The sequence below is a fragment of the Bidens hawaiensis genome, unplaced genomic scaffold, assembly GCF_021521415.1.
Source record: "Bidens hawaiensis isolate Kalapana, Puna unplaced genomic scaffold, B.hawaiensis_p1.1 tig00022778_1, whole genome shotgun sequence".
NCBI lineage: Eukaryota > Viridiplantae > Streptophyta > Magnoliopsida > Asterales > Asteraceae > Bidens > Bidens hawaiensis.
Window position 1 is genome coordinate 243,003 of NW_027493560.1, and position 22,976 is coordinate 265,978.

Sequence of the window (22,976 nt, forward strand, 5' to 3'; positions counted from 1 at the left end):
TGGTCCGGAACGTAATAACGGACTTGTTTGTACGAGGGAATTCGAGAAGAAGTCGATAAACAAACGAATAGGTAAAATCAGTAACATATGTGCATAAAATATAATAATAAATAAATATCTGTGTATATAAACGATTATTTGTGCTTATGTGTATAAATACCTGCATGTATTTTACTATGACTAATATAGAAGGATATTATTCTTATTACTAACCATTGTGCAGGAACATGTCGAGGTCTGCTGATCGTTTATCTATTGTGGTACCAGTTTTACCTGAAGAAGATGAGGACCCTGAAGAGGAAACAGGGGAAGAATCGGAAGAAGAGATGAGTGAGAGTTTAGGGGACGCAGTAGTGCCACATGAGGTGCCGACCGACCAGCCTGACATATCAGGCTACAGGTGCGATAGTTACCCTCCTAGGGAATCCCCTAGGAATGTTGTAGGACAGGGAGCTACTAGTGCTTATCATTCACCTATTAGAGCATCCAGATCCCCTACTCCACCTGTACAGCATACACCAGTACCCCCACCCACTATTAGAAACCGTCAGACCGCTCGTATTTCAGTGCACCCACCTGAGCACACCTCTCCCCCACCTCGATCTACGTACCATAGGGGAGAAACATCACGTGTCCAGGTCACTGAGATACCTATTCCTACTTGGGGTTTACCCGCCCCGGTACCCGAGCCACCTCGTCATTCTGATTCAACATGGTTAGGTTTAGCGACTGATCAGATCGTAGAACAATCACATTCGATAAATAACCTAAACCAGCATAGACATGATATGCAAGATCACATGTGGTTCATGCAGCAAGAAATCAGAATTGTGCAAAGATCCAGTGCTCACAGCCACGGGCGTCAGGATCGGGCAATGATACTACTAGGAGTATGTTTAGCGGTTAATGCAGCTCTAGTGGCTGCTGTTGTTTGGTTGTGGCTTCATGTTACGAAGAATGGATAGGACATAGTAGTATAGCCTTATGTATATAGTCTTTTGATATCCCAAGCAGCATTTTGTTACAGCTTGTTGGGCTGACTTGGTAGTTGTTTGTGGGTTAGTACTATTTCAAGCACTGGCCCTTATCGGGTTAAGTCTACATGTCACTTAGTGACAAATTTTGATACGCATATACAAGCTCTGGCCTATACCAGGTTAAGCCTATGCGCTAATTTTGGATACATATGTACAGTAATGATTATAATTAATACAAATGTGTTTTCTTTGGCATAGTTGTGTGTTGTGAAATTGTAATATCGTAAAGTTGTGCTGGTTATAGTGAGACGATATTAATTATTATATAATTGATTATTTTATAGAATGGCCCCGAAGAAGGCAAACCCTTTATCCGAGGCGGAAGTGACCGAAATGATTGCTCGACAATTGCAAGCAGTGATACCAACAATTGTAGCACAAGTCACTGCAGGCATACGTGCCAACAATACTGTTACTCAACCTACGGGCACCACTCCGGTCACTGTTAATACACCTCCGCCGGACACTAATGTAGCCCCGGGTGTTACTACCCCGGTGAATACTGATAATGTTATAAACACTAATAATACTCGCCCGACTGTTAATGTTGTTGGGAACCCTGAAACCGTTTTGAACCCAAATAATGTCACGAATCCAAACCCCGTACCGGTTATCAACCCAACTGTTAATAGTAACACGCAACCAAATACTGGTAATGATCGTAATAATCCCGAACCCCCACGTCAGGAGTACGCATACAAACAATTTACATCATGTAAACCGATTGAGTTTAAGGGTATTGAAGGACCTAGCGGGCTGGTCAAATGGATAGAAAAGACCGAATCAGTAATTAATATCAGTGAGTGTCCATCGAACCGCGTGGTCAAATTTGCTACCACTATGTTTCTAGACCAAGCGCTGATGTGGTGGAATACGGTAGTCCAAATAAGGGGACAAGATGCTATTAATCGTATGGCATGGACTGAATTAAAAACCCTCATGCTAGAGCATTTTTTTCCTAAAAGTGAGATTCAGAGGTTGGAACTCGAGTTATGGAATCTGGAAATGAAAGGAGCGGACCATGTGGGATACACGAATCATTTTAACGAACTGTCCCGCTTAGTTCCGTGGTTAGTTACACCGGAAGCGAAGCGAATTGAACGTTATATCTGGGGACTGACCCCTGCTGTGAGAAGTATAGTAAATTCAGTAGCCCACCCAATATTAGAAAGTGCTGTATCTCAAACGGGTGTCGTTACTTTTGATCTGATGAGAAGTGGAGTGATAAGGATGTCGGGTGAAACAACAAGTTTAAAACGAACTGATTATGGGACAAGGATGCAAGGAAACCCTCAAAACAAACGGGCCCGTCCGAATACCCGAAGTTATGCCATGACCAGTTCTAATGTAAAACAAGAGACCTATAAAGGGACGTTACCGAAGTGCAGAAGATGTAACTTTCATCATGTGGGTGATTGCAGACCGATCATTTGTCAGAAATGTGGAAAAACGGGACACTATGCCCCCAACTGTAGAACCCCCACCAATACTGTTAACCGTCCACCGCAATCAACTCAACTACCTCGACCTCAACCAACCCGCCCACAACTCAACCAACAAACCCCACCTACCACGAACCTCCGTGCCAGCTATGAATGTGGCAGTACGAAACACTTTCGGAGATACTGCCCCGATTTGAAACAGTGTGCAGCGAGAAGGCAAAACCAGGCACAAGCATCAACCTCCAAAGCAGCTAGGGGACGCGCGTTTGCATTAGGACCGGGTGAAGCGCGTCATGATCCGAATGTGGTGACAGGTACATTCTTAGTTTCAGGTCAGTATGCTTCAGTCATGTTTGATACGGGCGCCGATAGAAGTTTCGTATCTGTTAACTTCTTACCTTTAGAAAATATGCCGGTGAGTGAGCTAACAAAACCATATACTATAGAACTCGCTAACGGTAAGTCTATACTTGTTAACCGAATAGTCCGAAACTGTTCCCTTATCCTAAATGACCACCCATTCCTTATTGAGTTACTTCCAGTGGAATTGGGAAGTTTCGATGTTATAGTCGGTATGGACTGGCTATCTAAGTACAAAGCTGAAATTGTCTGTAAGGATAAGACCGTTAGGATACCTCTTCCGAATGATGAGGCGATGACTGTTCAAGGTGAGAAATCCGGTACTATGTTTCCTCTCGTATCCCAACTTAAGGCATTGAGATATTTACGCCAAGGTTGTACTTTATACTTGGCGAGTGTAACAGTTAAGGAACCCGAGGAAAAACGAATGGAAGACATCCCAGTGGTACACGAGTATTCAGATGTATTCCCCGATGAGTTGCCTGGTTTACCACAGACCCGACAAGTTGAATTCCGTATTGACTTGATACCGGGAGCAGCACCCATTGCTAAGGCACCTTATCGACTTGCACCTTCTAAAATGCAACAACTGTCCAACTAGTTACAAGAATTACTGGACAGGGGTTTTATCCGACCTAGTTACTCACCGTGGGGAGCACCAGTGTTATTTGTAAAGAAGAAAGATGGGAGTTTTCGAATGTGTATTGATTACCGGGAATTGAATAAAGTGACTATAAAGAATAGATACCCCTTACCTCGAATTGATGACTTGTTTGATCAGCTCCAGGGTGCGAAGTATTTTTCAAAAATTGATCTTAGATCTGGTTATCATCAAGTAAGAATTCAGGAAGAAGACGTACCAAAAACAGCTCTCCGAACTCGGTATGGTCACTATGAATTTTGGGTTATGCCGTTTGGGTTGACAAATGCACCTGCAGTGTTTATGGACCTCATGAACCGAGTTTGCAAACCTTACCTTGACAAGTTTGTGATAGTGTTTATCGATGACATTTTGATATATTCGAGAAGTAAGGAGGAACACGAACAACATTTGCGGGAAATCTTAGAATTATTGAGGCAAGAGAAGTTAAACGCAAAGTTGTCCAAATGTGAATTTTGGCTACGAGAAGTACAGTTTTTGGGGCACATTGTGAACCATCAAGGGATCCAAGTAGACCCAAGTAAAATTGAGGCCATTAAAAATTGGCAAGTACCTAAGTCACCAAGAGAAATTCGTCAATTCTTAGGACTAGCCGGGTATTATAGAAGATTCATTGAAAACTTTTCAAGTATTGCCCAACCTCTAACTCTCTTAACCCAAAAAGATCGAGCGCATGAATAGGGAGAAGAACAAGAAATGGCCTTCCAAACGTTAAAACAGAAGTTATGTGAGGCTCCAATATTCAGCCTTCCAGATGGAACTGATGAATTGGTGGTATATTGTGACGCATCTCGTAAAGGTTTAGGATGCGTACTGATGCAAAGAAAGAAAGTAATAGCATATGCTTCCCGACAATTAAAAGTACATGAAAAGGATTATACGACCCATGATTTGGAATTGGGAGCAGTTATCTTTGCGTTGAAGGTTTGGAGACATTACTTGTATGGCACCAAATGTACCATCTATACTGATCACAAAAGCCTACAACACATATTTGATCAGAAAGAGCTAAACATGAGACAAAGGAGATGGGTAGAACTGTTAAATGATTATGATTGTGAGATTAAATACTATCCGGGTAAGGCCAACGTAGTAGCTGATGCTTTAAGCCAAAAAGACAGAGTCAAACCATTAAGGGTACGAGCACTCGGAATGATTGTTCAAAGTAGCCTAACCGAACAAGTTCGTGTTGCACAAGATGAGGCTTTGAAGGCAAATCAGCTAGAAAAAGAAGAACTACATGGGAATGAAAGGAATTTTGAGAAGAAAATTGATAAAGTATATTATTACAAAAACCGGGTTTGGATTCCAACACTTCATAAACTTCGAAAGTTGATTCTTGATGAAGCACATAAGTCCAAATATTCTATTCATCCAGGTACTGACAAGATGTATAAAGATGTTAAAGAATTTTACTGGTGGCCTGGTATGAAAAAGGATATAGCCGTGTATGTAAGTAAATGTGCAACATGTGCAAGGGTGAAGGCGGAATATCAAAAACCTTCGAGAATGTTACAACAACCCGAAATACGACAATGGAAATGGGAACAAATTACCATGGACTTTGTGACGCACCTTCCTAAAACCTCCCGAGGACACAATGCTATCTGGGTAATTGTTGACCGATTAACCAAATCCGCACACTTTATTCCCATCCGTAACAACTACACCACCGAAAAACTCGCTCAAATTTACATCGATGAAATTGTATCCCGACACGGAGTACCTCTTTTGATTATTTCAGATCGAGACAGTCATATTACTTCACATTTCTGGCAAGCAGTACAAGAAGCCTTGGGAACCCGAATTGACCTAAGTACAACTTACCATCCCCAAACCGATGGTCAATCCGAACGAACCATCCAAACCTTAGAAGATTTACTTCGTGCTTGTGTACTGGACTTCAAAGGGAATTGGGATCAACACCTCCCACTCATTGAATTCTCTTAAAATAACAGTTATCACAGTAGTATACAAGCAGCACCTTATGAAGCTCTATACGGGCGAAAATGTAGATCACCACTATGTTGGACGGAAGTGGGTGATGCCCAAATTTCAAGGTCAGATTTAATTCAGGAAACCACCGAAAAGATTCACCAGATTAAGCAAAAATTGAAAGCTGCCCGCGACCGACAAAAGAGTTATGCCGATGTTCGCAGAAAACCGTTATCTTTTGAAATAGGTGATAAGGTGTTCTTAAAAGTATCGCCATGGAAGGGTGTTATAAGATTTGGAAAGACTGGTAAACTAGCCCCGAGATACATCGGACCTTTTGAGATTATTTCAAAAATTAGTCCCGTAGCTTACCAATTAAAACTACCCTTAGAACTGAGCACTATTCACGACGTGTTTCATGTATCGAATCTGAAAAAGTGTTTGGCTGATGAAACGACAATAGTACCACTGGAAGATGTTCAGATCAACGAAAAGCTCAACTTCGTAGAGGAACCGGTAGAAATTGTAGACGGGAAAACCAAGCAGTTACGACACAACAAAATTTCATTAGTAAAAGTTCGGTGGAATTCAAAACAAGGACCCGAATATATTTGGGAACGAAAGGACGAATTTCGAAAGAAATACCCACACCTGTTCCCTAAAAAGAAAACCAATGACACATTAAATTTCGAGGACGAAATTTCTTAACGGGGGGAAATGTGACATTCGTGACAAAACGAGGTATACTATATTCACTACGTAACAAGTAAACGATAAATCGGTTAATTCGTAGTGCTTAAACGAGTAACCGACCGATACTAATTATGACCCGTATACATACTGAGGGGTCATATACGAGTTATATATATATTATAGAGGCTAACATATTGATATTTAGGCCCCAGTACGTTTAAAACTCTTTAAACGAAAAAGGTTTCGTTTATCGATACGTTATAAGCTTAAACGCAATCGTTAATATCAAAACGAGCATTGTAGCATCCGTGAAGCCGAAAAAGATTTATAAAACACTTATATGACATATTCTAAGCAATCCGTGAAAATATTTTGGAATTTTACAACGAGTCAGTACGTTTTTCTTATTTTACAAAACTAGACCGAAAAACCGAACCCGAACTAAATTTTGGACCGAATTTTACGCGTGGCACGAAAACAGAGGCACCATTGGGCCAAAAAGAGGCCCAATGGGCCCTTATATGCTTGCGGCCGCAAAGGGGACAACCCACCCCCTTTGTAGTATCTTTTAGATAAAAAAATATATTTGGAGATATTTTGTACCAAATTTTCCAGAGAATACACCCTTGCTTTTCTTCTTCATCAAGCTTCATCAAAACCCTAAGGTAAATAGTGATTTTCCTTGATTTTTAACCATGATTAACATAGTTTAACCATGAAAAATTAATCTTTGATTAGTTTTAAACATGTTTAACCATCCAAAAATCATAAAAATCAAGTAAAATCATTTTTTGATGTTAAACATGTTTACAAACCAGGAACATATACTTTTTTGGTCAAAAACGCGGATTAGAACATGAATACAACGTTTTTACGGTTAGAAAGTTCGGTTTGAACCCAAAACCGAAACCCTAATTATCAAGGCTGTCACATGGATGATTTATGCTTGGTTTGATGTTATATGATATGTAGATACACTGAGTTTGCAACCCGAGACCCGGAGAGTCGTTTAAGTTAGCAAAACTCATCGAAAACCGACAAGGTAAACCCGTAACACTCGTTTAAGGGCTGTTTAGTATTAGGTTGTGACGTGCTTGTTTTTAGCTTGTGAAAATTTGCAGGGACATTAGGATCATTTAAATGAGTCCCTGTTCAAATTTGGTAATTTTTCAATAAACGGAGAATATTTGGTGAATTTATTTCCTTTTATGAGCGTTTATTTGGGAAAAATAGCTAAACATATTGAAAAATTTTGAAACTTAATTTTGGAGATTAATATGTGATGGTAAGATCACTGGTAAATTTTGGGGATCATTGAAAATGCCTAAGTATGGTTTGTGCAATTATGATTTAACCGAATCTTAACAGCCGAAAAACGCACAAAAAGGCATTTTGTCAAAAAATTTAGGTTCTAGAGATTTTGCAGGGGCTATGTAATAACATTGAGGCCATTTGTAAAAATTATCGGATTTTTCGGAGGTCGTTTGATATAAACAGGCCATTTATTACACGATTATAACCTATTAAGTGAATTTTTATAAATAAATAATTAATCATAAAATTTCTGAAAATATTTTTATAAAAATCTCCATGTCTTAATGTATTTTTACAAAAATTTACATAATTTATATATAAGTACATATTTAGTTATGATTAATCAAAGATTTAAATTATAATTGTTTTAACGAAACCGGCAGTTTTGTGTTTAACGGACTGACTGGTATGTCAAAATGTCAAAATTGGTCAAATATCATATTTTTGAATGATATTGATGAAAACGAACTTTTTACGAGGATTCCGGACAATTCGGGTGAATTGTACGCGTTTTGTATAATCAAACCCGTGTGAAAACGGAAACGAACCCTGTGATCAAACCAGATACCGAAACCTTAAAATTCTTTAATAAATCAAATCATTTTATCAATCAATATATTTACTTAAGTTTATGTGATCTTACCTAATCCCAAAACGCGTAAACGATCAACTTGGCTAGGCTCGGGAAACGGTGAAACTGAGCCAAATCCAGTTTTAATCATTTCATAGTATACAACGTCACAATCTAAGACTATGGTCATGTTCTGGGCCTAACAGCTATACCCAGACTAGTTATATAGCCCGATTTGGTTTAAACACTGTACTAATATTAACAGTACGATACCGGTTATAGGAGTCAAGCTATAATCGAGACATTCTAGTTACCGATACGTACCACCAGCTCGAAAAACATTAAGGTGAGTTTCACGACCCCACTTTCTAAACTGTTTTACGAACTTTTGGGGTGGAAAGCATGTTTACATATACTTATATACTTGAAAACGTGTGATGATGTGAATTATCTAAGTACTAACACTTGAAAGTCCCCACAAACACAAGTGATTAACTTCGTGCCGGTGACGTGTGGATAGTATTATCGGTTTGACAAACCCAACTGACAGAGCCGGTGGGCTATGCCGGAACATGTTAACCCAGTTGCACATTGTCATTTAAACTTATTACATACTGCTATGTGGTGTTAGACATAGTACATACTTGGGGCAAAGTGGCTGTTAAATGCTAACGGGAGTGCATGGGCAGGGGTGGCCATGTGTTTTAGCTCGTTTCGGTTTCACTTGTGGCTTAGTATAATACATCATACACATACATATATACATACACACTGTAAACTTTACGAACTCGTATACTGGTTTCGTTGATACTCGTGAAACTTGAAACTCACCAACTAGACGTAGTTGACCTGTTTTAACATGCATTTCAGGTAAAGCGAAAGTGGAATGATTTGCTTACGTGCTTGGTGTTAGAAGGAGAGTTGAATAGCTGTGAATAGACGCAGATATATAATATTAAATAAAAAGCTCGTAAACCGGTTATGTGATTCTCATCTAGTTCGTAAACATAGTACCAACCCATGTAATATGATGTAAATTAGTTTGTGAATTTCTTTGTAAACAATGTGGTTGATACCAGTGTTATCTGTTACATTCCCGTATTACGCTTCCGCAACTACCTAGTCGGGGTGTGACATTGGGTGGGAAAATTTCCTCCATCTTCTCTCTCCTCCTTTTGTTTCTTCCAATACATGCAAGAGGTACCATTGGAAGATCAATTATTCTTGGGTGAATAATAATTTACACCTTCTCTCACACACACATCTCTCTCTCTCTCTTTTCTCTCTTTGAGGACGAGAACAACAAGAAGAAAAGGAACAAAGGTTGTTCTTGCATCAAGTGTTAGGACCCTAGCAACCAAGGTGTTTGTTGGAGCTCATTGGGTATACAAGCTTGAGGTTTCCTCCACTGGAAGCTAGCCGTTCATATCTTTCATCCTCTTTATCTTTCGGACTTGAAGGTATGATTCATGCAACACCCTATGGTTGTTTTTGATAGCATGTATTTCGTATATGGATTCGGGTATTGGGTTTAACATAAATGGGTTTATGTGTAAGGTAATAATAAGATTTAAAACTTTATTTCTGCTGCGTTTTTCTAAATAATAGGTTATATGGACTTTGATAATCTTGTTAAAACCCAACAATGGCATCAAGAGCCGCTTATACGGATACATGCTTCATAGATCTAAAATTTTCGGGTTTTATGGTGTGGTTTACCATATGGCTGAAGTTTTTTTTGGTTTTTGGTTACCCCTTGGTTCCTCAAGATTATACTTTACATGCATGTGATAATCTTGAAGAATTAAGTCATATGGATGATTAATTATTTTGTTTGGGCAAACCCGAAACATTTGGTTTTGTTCCTCTTGGACGAAAGTTTTATGGGTAAGAGGGGAACCATTTTGGTTTTCTAAGACCTTGCATATATGGATGAGCATTTGGATGTTCATAACCTACCCATGACCTTTGGATGTGTGTTTGTGTTGTGATTTATTCGGTTTATTCAATTTGGTTGTAATATTCATTTATTTGGGTTTGTAATCTATTTATTCATTCATTTTGGTTTGTAATAATAAGTAGATTAGTTGTGTTTCTTTTACTAGAGAAAAAAATGTTTTAGGATATATTTTTTGTAAAAGAAGAAACAACAAAGTTACGGTTTTGGTTTTGGGCCTTAATGGACTTCATAGTCCAAGATGGGATTTTAGCCCAAAGGCCAAAGCCCAAAATTGGAAGCCCAAGATAGCTAGGATCTGAAATTGGAGCCCATATGGAAGCCCAAATAAAGTGGAAGAGTCACAACACAAGGTGGACACTTGAAGCATATGGATGCGGGATCAAGTGGGAGTTCATCGACACATGCCTTGTGTCATTCTCGTCCCTTAGGAGAGACCTTTTAGCACACTTGTTTGGGTCAACAAGTGTTGTCATTCTAGGTGGTTATGGTTATGGACTTGTGTTTGTGTTTTATGCTTGTGTGGTTGATTTATGTTTATTGTTTTATCATGTTTGGATGTTAACAATTAAAATCGACAACTAGCATAAAAGTGATTCCTTTGAAATTATTAAGTGATAAAATTAGTTTTATTAACTATTAATGATTTCATAATAAAATGGGTTTTATTAAAAGGAATTTGAAATTGGTTTTCAAAGGTACCATACATTTGAATGCATGCAAATGGAAGGTACATTAAATAGTTTTCCAATCTAGAATTTTGAAAACTAAAATCCCTTTTAAAACAAGTTGAACACCATCCTTTTATACGACACTTAAGTCACTTGTAGACTTGAATCGTGGAATAGGGTCACCTAACCACTTTTAAGAAAACTTGTGATTTTAAGGTTGTTTTACAATACTTTTGGGATGAGGGTCACCTAACCACTTGTATGTGTAAACTCACACGTGTGTGAAAGTTGGACGACTTAATTTGAAACCATGTGAATAGGGTCACCGGCACATGGCGTTAAAAGGTGTTGATGGGATTAAACATGCCAACTAAACATATGATGTTTAACCGATCCCATAAAACTAGAAGTTGCAAAGGGTTGCAATTGTCAAACGTTGACTACCTTGTTAATTTGAATAGTAGGATAAGGGTCACCTAACTACTATTTGAATGAAACGTTGGATTCTAGATTTTAAATATTAATTGTCTTAGAGACATTAAAGGGTATTAAAGATTAAAATTTATTGATATCGAAAATACTAAATGAACTTTGTTAAATTCTTTTATAGATGACCGCAATCAACAATTCACAGAACGCTATTATCCCTCATCTTCATAATCTATCACTTAGATCCATTTTGGACAAGGATCGTTTAAACTTTAACAAATTTATGGACTGGTATCGAAACTTGAGAATTGTTCTCAAGAAAGAGATGAAGTCCTACATATTAGACGATCCTATTCCCGATGAACCCGATGTCAACAACTTGGATGCCTATGCGGATTGGTTGAAATACACCGAGGATTCGGTGCAAATTTCTTGCCTCATGTTGGGAACAATGATTCTCGAGATCCAAAAGGATTTCGAGAATCATGGGGCGTATGACATGATCACCCAGCTTAAGGCAATGTTCCTTACTCAAGAAAAGGTGGAGCGCTTCGAAACGGTTCGAGCACTTGCATGTCATATAGAAGAAACCCAATCTGTGTCATCTTATGTGCTTAAGATGAAAAGCCACATTGATCGCCTTGAACGGCTTAACTGTCCCGTCTCAAAAGAGTTAGCCACGGATTTGATTCTGAACGGCCTAACTAAAAGGTTTGAGACATTCGTCATGAACTACAACATGAATGGATGGGACAAAAGCGTTGGTGAGCTTCACGCAATGCTTAAGACAGCCGAAGCCGGCATGGGTAAAAAGGTTTTACCCGTTCTTGCGATCAATGAGGGTGGCTTGAAGAAGAGGCATCACCCGGAACCAAAGGCAAAGGTTGTAGTTGGTAAGGGGCAAGTCAAGAAGGGGTTCAAGGGGAATGCAAAGGCGGAACCCAAACTCAAGAAGCTACAGGTTAGCGCTGAGGATCCGTGCTTTGGTTGTGGGGAGATAGGTAACTGGATGAGAAACTGTCCGACCTATCTCAAAGAGTTGAAAGCTAAGAGGGATGCGGGGAAAACCTCAGGTACAACTTTCATGATACACATTGATCTTAATATTGTTTCTTCTAACACATGGGTATTGGATACCGGATGTGGAACTCATATCTGCAATTCATTGCAGAGGTTCAAAAGAAGAAATGATGTGAAGAAAGGAGATATAAGTCTCTTCATGGGCAATGGAGCAAAGGTTGACGTCCAAGCCCGAGGAGATTACGTTTTGAAGCTTCCAAATGGTTTGGAAGTTATTTTGAAAAACATTTTGTATGCTCCTAGTTTAACTAGGAACATTATCTCTGTTTCTCTTTTAAGACAATTTGGTTATGATTTCAAGTTTGTAGACAATGGTTTTTATGTATTCATGAATGATGTCTTTCATTTTAAAGAGATGTCGTTTAATGGCATTTATGAATTGGTTCATGATGATACATCCATTGATAACTCGTTGTACCAAGCAAGCACCAAAAGACTCAAATTAGATTTGAGTATAACTTTTCTTTGGCATTGTCGCCTTGGTCACATAAACAAAAATCGCATTCATACACTTCAAAAGAATGGTCTTTTGAAATCAAGTGATTATTCATTTGATGAATGTGAATCTTGTTTATTGGGAAAGATGACCAAGGAGCCCTTTAATGGAACTAATGAAAGGGCGAAAGACTTATTAGGTATCATACATTCGGATGTATGTGGTCCTTTTAGGACAATGACAAGGAATGGTGAATGATACTTCATTACCTTTACCGACGATTATAGTCGATACGGGTATGTGCTCTTGTTAAGACACAAAAATGAAGCCTTTGAAATGTTCAAAGTCTTCCAAAATGAAGTACAAAATCAACTCAACAAAACAATCAAAGTACTACGTTCAGATAGAGGAGGTGAATACCTCAATGATGCGTTTCTAGAACATCTTAGGAGTTGTGGGATTGTCTCACAAAATACGCCACCTGGAACACCACAACATAATGGTGTGTCTGAAAGGAGGAATCAAACTTTATTGGATATGGTTCGATCCATGATGGCTAGAAGCACATTACCTCTATCATTTTGGGGTTTCGCTTTGATCTCTGCTGCCCGTATTTTAAATATGGCACCAACCAAGAAAGTGGAAAGGACACCTTTTGAAATATGGCATGGAAAGGTTCCATCATTATCATATTTAAGGGTATGGGGCTGTGAGGCTTATGTTAAGATCTACACCCTAGACAAACTTGAAAGCCGATCCACTAAGTGTATCTTTGTAGGATATCCCGAAGATTCGATGGGATATTACTTCTACAATCCAAACGAGCATAAAGTGTTTATAGCTTGCAAGGCTAAGTTCTTTGAAAGAAGGTTCCTTATGGAAGGAACTAATAGAACTATGGAACTCAAGGAGGATCGAGAACCACAAGCCGATACACGTTTGGTTGACACTAGCGATCAACAAGAGGTTGTTGATAATGATCAATTGGTTGATTAACCCACACAAAGCGTTCGCAAATCTGGTGGAATTAGCACCCCACCTGAAAGATATGGATTTTTCATGGATGGATGCTATGTGGTGGATTCCGACGAACCAACCACATACCGAGATGCAATGTCACAATCTGATTGTGATAAATGGCTGGAAGCCATGAACGTTGAGATGCAATCCATGCATGATAACCAAGTATGGGACTTGGTTGCTCCACCTCTTAATTCCAAACTGGTTGGAAGTAAGTGGGTTTTCAAGAAGAAAACCGATATTCATGGAAACTTGGATACTTATAAAGCTAGACTTGTAGCAAAGGGTTTCATTAAAACTCAAGGGGTTGATTATGATGAAACTTTCTCACCTGTGGCGATGTTAAAGTCTATAAGGATATTGATTACCATAGCCGCATATTATGACTATGAGATATGGCAAATGGATGTCAAAACTACTTTTCTAAATGGACACCTTGAGGAAGATGTCTATATGGTTCAGCCTGAAGGTTTGGTCGATCCACAACATCCTAATAAAGGATGCAAGTTAAAGAAATAAATCTATGGATTGAAACAAGCATTTAGGAGTTGGAATCACCGTTTTGATGATGAAGTTAAGAAATTTGGATTCATCAAAAACGCTGATGAAGCTTGTGTGTATAAGAAAGCTAGTGGGAGCATAATTACCTTTTTGGTATTATATGTCGATGACATATTACTATTTGGAAATGACATTCCAACCTTAGAAGGTGTAAAAGCCTGGCTTGGAAGCTGTTTTTCCATCAAGGATCTTGGTGAGGCCGCCTATATTCTGGGAATAAGGATCTATAGGGATAGATCAAGGCGGTTGATAGGTTTGAATCAAAGTGCATACATTGACAAGATCTTGAAAAGGTTCAAGATGGAAAACTCTAAGAAAGTTTGGTACCTATTCAAAGAGGAACAATGTTGAGTGTTTCTCAATGTCCAAGCTCAAAGGATGAGCAAGACAAAATGAGTGGAATCCCATATGCATCAGCAATAGGATCCATCATGTATGCCATGATTTGCACCAAACCGGATGTGTCATGCGCTTTGAGCATGACAAGTCGATACCAACAAAATCGGGGAACTAGCCATTGGATGGCAGTTAAAAGCATATTGAAATACCTTAGGAGGACTAAGGATATGTTTCTTATATATGGCTCTGGTGAGGAGGAACTCGTTGTAAAGGGTTACACAGATGAGAGTTTCCAAACTGATCGAGATTATTCTCGATCACAATCGGGATATGTCTTCGTTCTAAATGGTGGTGTTGTCTCTTGGAAGAGAGAAAAACAAGACGTGGTAGCCTTGTCCACCACTGAATCGGAATACATCGTCACCTCATTGGCAGCTCAAGAAGCTGCATCGATTAGAAAGTTCTTGGCCGATCTAGGGGTAGTCCGTACCATTCAGGACCCTCTAGAAATCTTTTGTGACAACGAGGGTGCGATTGCTCAAATCAAGGAACCCCGTGCACATCAAAAGACTAGGCACATTGAGCGGAGATTCAACTACATAAGGGATGAAGTTGAAAAGGGAAAGATATGTATTCGCAAAGTTCACACTGATCAAAATATTGCGGATCCACTCACGAAGCTCCTTGAAAGGCCGAAGCATGAGGTTCATACTTGCGCCTTAGGACTTCGATATTCTAGTGATTGGATTTGATCTATTTTGTATTTGGATATCGGAACAATTGTTATTTTGACTCATTCATATGATTATGGTTTATGATTATGACTTTTGAGTTATGTTCCATTTTAGCATGTTTAAATCCGTGAATAATTGAATTATTCTAAATGTCCGTAGTCGATCACACTTGTGGGAACAAATATGAAAGTAAGACCATTATGAACTTGTATTGGTAAATATTCATAAGGTTTGAATATAGCAAGGGTTTGCTGCCAAGGTTCATAGATATTTATAGGATAAATATTGGACATGACCCGCCCTCAATTTTACTGCATGGAATCCTTGTGATTTGTGATCATAAGTAAATTTGAGTAAAGGCGAACATCATAGTATCCTCCGACCTGAGATACATATTGGGTCTTGATTTTTATCGACTATTATACTTTGACTTAGTTCTTCGCTGCTCTGAAATATGTCAGTACATAAGGCTAAGCTCAAGTGTAGTACAAGGTGATAGTGAGAGACGTGTGTAGTCAATAGGGGATTTGTCCCTCTTATTCGTTGAGAGTTAAATGTCTAAGGCCTGAAAAGTTAAATCAACAGAGAATGATCACTCTGTGTCTCTGGATTTAACATGGCATTTGTGGCAAAAGGATAAATGATAGTTTCACCTAAATCATTTTCGAGTATGGGACTTGAAGGGGATGATGTTATTGAATGGCACTTCGTCATGCGTATTAGGGATAGTAAACCGTTGTTAGGAGGTATTTGCTATATGCATCAATCTTCTATGTATCTTGTGCAAGTGGGAGATTGTTGGAATCGATCTGCCCAAGACACATATTATAGTTGATGTGGCTAGTACGTTATGATCCAAGTCGGGTCATACCCAATAACAAGCTAGACAAACACCACGATAATTATTATTAGATATGATCTAAGTAATGATTATCAACACTTATAATATTTGGAAAATGGGTTTTCTAAATATTTGCATTTGTGTGTTAAATAAATTATATGGATAATTTATATTTTGAGAGATGTTATTTAAATTGGTTAAATAACATATTGCATGTTACTTATGATATGTTTTATAACATAAATATTATAAGTAAATAATTGTATGTAATTAAAAGGGGATTTGAAATTTGGGTGGGAAAATTTCCTCCCTCTTCTCTCTCCTCCATTTGTTTCTTCCAATACATGAAAGAGGTACCAATGGAAGATCAATTATTCTTGGGTGAATAATAATTTACACCTTCTCTCACACACACATCTCTCTCTCTCTCTTTTCTCCCTTTGAGGCCGAGAACAAGAAGAAGAAAAGGAACAAAGGTTGTTCTTGCATCAAGTGTTAGGACCCTAGCAACCAAGGTGTTTGTTGGAGCTCGTTGGGTATACAAGCTTGAGGTTTCCTCCACTGGAAGCTAGCCGTTCATATCTTTCATACTCTTTATCTTTCGGACTTGAATGTATGATTCATGCAACACCCTATGGTTGTTTTTGATAGCATGTATTTCGTATATGGATCTGGGTATTGGGTTTAACATAAATGGGTTTATGTGTAAGGTAATAACATGATTTAAAACTTTATTTTCGCTGCGTTTTTCTATATAATGGGTTATATGGACTTTGATAATCTTGTTAAAACCCAACATGTAAATCAATTAGGGTTTCTTGTAAGGAATGTTTATCCGTACTAATCTTAGGACAACCGTCACACTCTCTCAGGAATATTCGCTAGGTCTGAAAAGCGTAAAGTGTCAAAATCCGTCCTTAGGAGGCGGGCCCTAGATCATTCTATTTATAGGCCAGCCTCCTAACAGCTGTCATTCCTTCTAGAAACTCTAATGATTGGTACATAATCATAAAACATTCTAAGTGTAAAAACAGGTCTTCGGGCACACTTTGTGCCATTTGTCTTCTTCGAGCAAACTTGGTAACCTTGAAGTGCGCTGGTAAACAATTCTCTGGGTAAACTTTACATAAGAGTATTTTCCATAGAAAATACTCACCTAGCAGACTTCAATCTTCTTGACCATAGCAAACTTTGCTTAATATGGTCCTACGAGCAAACTGTTCTTCATTAATCCTATCAACTCTTTGTTAAAAAATAACTTATTAAGCAAACCAAAGTGCGCTAGGAACACTATTTGACTTGTGCTGGTAGCACTGTAGCTTGCTCGGAGTTGAACCCTGCTAGAGAAAGTTGTTAGAATATTTCTTGATCACTTTCAACAAGCATGCTCGGACTACTGTTGTTAATCAAAACTTGCTAGATGTTACATATACTTGGCTTCATAAGCTTGGTTTAGGCAAGGGTTTGCTTGTAAGCAAACTATGCTCGACTTGAAGAACACATTTGCTTGACAAAGTGAACCCTGTTCGGATTATCACTTAAGAACACTTCAAGAAGATAACCTTGCCCGATAGGCAAAATACCTTGCTAGGACAAGTAAAACCTTGCTCGGGCGTCCAAGTGTGCTCGGTATCCATACTTAGACACTTCTGAGGAGTGTTGAGAAGATTCCAATCTCCCTTAAGTCATATCATGTCAAATCTTTTACTCAACAATAAGTTAGACTATACGTTGTGTGAAGTCGGTCTGTTTTGATAATGTCATTCATGATTAAGATTTGAATATGTTACAAATGTTTGTGTCAAAATGTGTTTTTTTGTCAAAATTGTATGCTCAAAAGAAAATTTTCAAGTAAATTTTGCTCAAAACAATTTTTTGAGAAAACAGATCAAGTTGATTATGGTGCTGAGATATGATAACATTACTTAGTTCAGACTTTATCAAAGCTGAAGAAAGGGTGTTTTTAATGAAAATTGATCCAACCCTTTGGGAAATGATAATACATTGATTATTTTACCAATCATATGAATTTAATAGGCTAAAAAGATAGTTAGTGCAGTCATTAATATGTATGGTTGCTTTCCATGATGTGTAAAATATGAGGTGATATAAACGTAATGAAACTGCTAAACTTAATGTGGAGTTACATTGTTGTCTATGCATGTTCCAATATACATATTTATGAATGATAGGCAGGAAAGTGAATATCCATTCATACTCAATGTTGGTATTTGGTCCCCAAAATGAAGTATCTTATTGAAAACTACAAAGAACAAAAGTGAACAAAACGTACTGATTATTCAACACAATTTTGATATATATGTTCAAATCCTTATATATATATATATATATATATATATATATATATATAATAAATGTTCTATCATTAAAAACTTTTACCAAATATAAGGGGGTCGGAGGCAATTTGGGGTGATCTGGAGAAAGCCAAATAAGCCTTGAGCATAGATATGGAGCATCATAAAACAATATGTGTTATCCATTTTAGTCTTATGAAAATTAATTGAACCTTAATCATATCACCAAGGCAACGAAATTCATTCTAAGTATAGACATGTTGTTAACTTGTCTAATCTGTCATAATAGTGCTAAAAGTGAAGTATTGAGAAGAAACTTAATCAACATGATCCCATGTTGAGATCTTTTCACAAAAAAAGAAAGAAAATGGTTTGAAAGGAACAAAGACTGAAATTTGTTCTCATTATGCACCATTTGCTCTTAAACAATGATCTTTAATAATAAAACTGTTTGACTTTTAGTTTTGTACAAAAAAGAGTTGCATTTTACCATAAATAGGTCTGAATATGTATTATTGAGTAAGGTTTGATGATTTTCAACCTTTTTGAGCAAACTTAGATGTTTTTGTCTAAGTTTAATCTTTTTCGAGCATGCTTTGATGTTTTACAAACTTTCGAGTAGACTTTACCATTTTCTTTGAAGTTTATCCCTTTCGAGCAAGCTTGATGTTTGAATATGTTTGATTATGTTGATTCTAGCAAGCTTTGATGATTTCTGAACTTTCTAGCAAACTTAATTGTTTTATAGGTTGTTTAGGTCATTATAGCAACCATTGTGTTTGAATATGTTATTTCTAGCAAGCTGTAATTTTTTTGGACTTTATAGCAAACTTAGGTGTTTTGATTGACTGTTTAAACTCATTCTAACAAGCTTTGTGATGTTCAGCACTTAAATGATTTATCCATATATTGTCGAGTATACTTTGATACTTATTAGCTTTCGAGTAAACTTAGATGTTCTGAAGGTTAGTTTTTTCTAGCATACTTGATGATTTTGTGAAACTTGTATGAATATAATGTCTATTTCGAGTAAACTTTGTTGTTTTATTTGAAATACTTCTTTATCTAGCATACTTCATGATTGTGAACGTAATTCTTTGATATTACAAGTGTTATTGGGCAAACTTTGTTTTCGGGCACACTATATATTTCGGACACACTTTGAATACTTCAAGTGTTCTCCTAATGTACTTGGTAATGTCAAAATTTTACTTTTCGAGTACACTTTTCGTTTGGAGTCCTTCTCTTGCACACTTTGCATTCTTAAAGTGTTTCGAGCATACTTTTCTTTAAAGTATACTTGATTGAATATGTGTGAACTGTTTAAGTATTTTTCGAGCACGATTTGTAGAAATTCAAGCAAGGTTGAAATTTAGAAATGTTTCTAATTTATTATTATTGGGATTCTTTAATGATTCCTAGCAAGGTTGCCTATTTGATGCTTTATACTTGATTATTTGTCTTGTGATTTATTTCTCGAGCAATCTTGTATTTAGAGTAAGCTTCCTTCATTTTATTTACTTCGGTTTATTTCTATTTTACTTTAGTATTTCTGAATTACTTCTGGAACAAGCAAGCGTTGATAAGAGAAATTCATATACTAGAAAACTTAAATGAATAAACTTTCCGAGTAAGGTTTATTTCTATTTACTTTATAATTTCTGAAAAAATTCTGGAACGAGCAAGTTTTGATAAGGGACTTAATACCATCAAACTTTAATGAATTAACTTTTTCGAGCAAGTTTTATAACATGTACTTTGTCGAGCAAGGTTTTAAAATGGGAAAAGATATTTACTTGAATATTTTAATTGCATGATAGATTTTCCAACAATAAGACAAAATTCATTTAAAACCCACTTTCAAACATATAAGAGGGACTTAGTGAAATTTTCATACTTCACTTCTCTCTCCTAACACTATTGCAATTATTTTTCTTGCTCTCGCTCCAGAATACAAACCGCTTATTCTAAACTCCATACCCTAATTAACCAGCCCTCAAATTTTGACACGGTAAGCATCAATTGATGATTTTCCGACACTGATTATATGGATTTGGGAAGTTAATTTTCATTTAAGCTAACTCTCTACTTTCTGTATAGGCTATTAATTTGTCAAAGCATAGGTTCTTAAAGACATTTCTTCTCTTTACTTCTTCAAATTATAACCTCAAATGTGTCAAAGTTAAGAACTTTATGACTAATTTTTGCTTTGATTATGTTTTTGTTTACGTTTGTATAGATGTGGCGGACAAACCGACATATCTGTTCGAGAAAAAGCACAACATGTGTGTTGTGTTTCAAGTGACTCCTAACAATGAACCAGTAGCACTAATGATAGGATGGCTTCAAGTGTCAAATATACGATTCTCATTGACTGAGTGCCCTGTTATATATAGAAACCATCAGTTGGATTTCTGGCGCTCATCTGAATTACATGACGATGACGGAGGAAGGAGATTAGAGGCTACTGTGGCAAACCATGAAGTTGTAATTACTGAACGGTTGATCTGAACATCTCTACAGCTACAAGGTGATGATCACAACCCGATCTACTTCTCCACTAATCATTTATTGAAGATATTTCATGAGATGATGGGTTATCAAGGAAATGTCCATGAGGGACAGTTTCAAAAGGGGATGTTTCCTAACCTTACAGGTTCTTGATACATCATATTATTCAAGCATATGCCCCTAGGAAAGGTTCTTGGACGTTGATGAGTCGTGATTTAGTGAATGCCACTGTGGCAGTTGTATATAATTTTCCATACAATTTTTCCCGAATGTTTTTTGAAGGAATGGTTGGTAATCTGAGGAAACCAAACAAAGACAAAATCTGGCTTATCCAAGATTCCTATAGATAATTTTCAATCGTATACTTCATGATCTGCCAACCACAGGCACAACACGTTTACTACAAGATCCAAATGTGTATAAAAGAATTGCAAGTTTTCCACCACAAGCAGATTTAATCCTGAAGCAGAATTTAAAATTTGGCCATGGTTGATTGACAAAAATGTGGAAATTATGCATGTACCATAATTAAGTTCAGAGGAGGAGGAGGGTGAAGATGAGGATGAGGTTGATGATGAGTCTGATGATAGTGATGATGGAGATGATGACCAAGGTGATGGAGGGAATGTTAAAGCAAACCTGGCTGATGATGAGATGATTGATGCACATGCACAGGGGGGAGATCCAAAACCATCCCTTACCTACACCACCAGCCTCACCCCATAGCCCACCCAAACATCACATCCAATCCCCACCACAACAACATACACCATCCCATCACACAAAATGAACCCTGCTCACCACCCACTCATACTCAAACGCAAATCCCACCTCAAGACCAAACCATTAACCTTAACCAAACCCAAACCTTAATCCAAGACCATAACCAAGCCATACATGAACCATACAATCAACAACATGTCCCAGCCAACCTTCTTAACCTACCAGACACACAATTTCAATCCCCAACCCATTCCCAAACCCAAGACCAACCTAACCAACCAACCTTTGAAAGTATAAATACCTAAAAACCCTTACCTACAATCCAAAACATCAACCCACTACCCTCAACAAGCACAAATATCTTTGAACGACAAAGCCCTACACATGACCCAATCCCTACCCATGAACCATTCCAACCCCAAAATGACCCATTTTCTAACCCATCAACCCACCCCCTTCCACTGGTGCTTATTTATTCAAAAGAAATTTGGATCTTCTGGTGGAAAATGTTGAGTTGAGAAGAAGTAATGAGGAGTTGAGGAAAGAAAATAAAGATTTAAAGGCACAGTTGGCACAAGCTTTAAACAGGCTTCAAGCCCTGGAGGCTGAGGTTCAGAAGACCTCATCTTTACCAAAACAGGGGGAGAACATTCCTATTGCAACTGATGCTGCTACTGATATGGAGAAAGATGTGAATACGGAAGTGAATGTTGCTGAAGATGGTTTGAAAAAATTATTTAGTGTTTTTGGTGATAGTGATGAGGAAGATGACAGTGAAGTAAGAGGATTTGATGATGATGGATATGAAGGTGATAAATCTGATGTTGGTGAACAAGATTATGATGCAAATGACACAATATCAAAGAAGAAGGTGAATGAGGAGAGGGAGAAGGAGGTAGAGAAGGAGATGGATGTTGATCAAAATGTGCATATAACTGATAATATTTTAACAATTGAGGTCATAGCAACTGATGTTATTGGCACTGAAACTATGCCAGCTGTATTTATTGATGAAGGTGCTGTGACTGAGGAAGTTGTTTTAACTGAAGAAATTGAAAATACTGAAACTTCCAAGAAGGTCTGTAAGGATGATGAAGAGATGAGGAACTTGAGATTAAAAACTTTCCCAGTGAACCAGAAATGGTGAAGGAATTTGAGGAAGAACGAAGGAGGAAAGAACAGGGAAAGTCCATTGTTGAAACTGATGAAGATTCACCTGTTGATACACAGGATAAATCAGATGATGATAATATGTTGGATAAAGATGACTTGGCTGAACAAGCTGCCAAGAGGCGTTGTAACACCCCGAAACCGCAGCGGAAACGTAAACGGGATGCAACAGACAC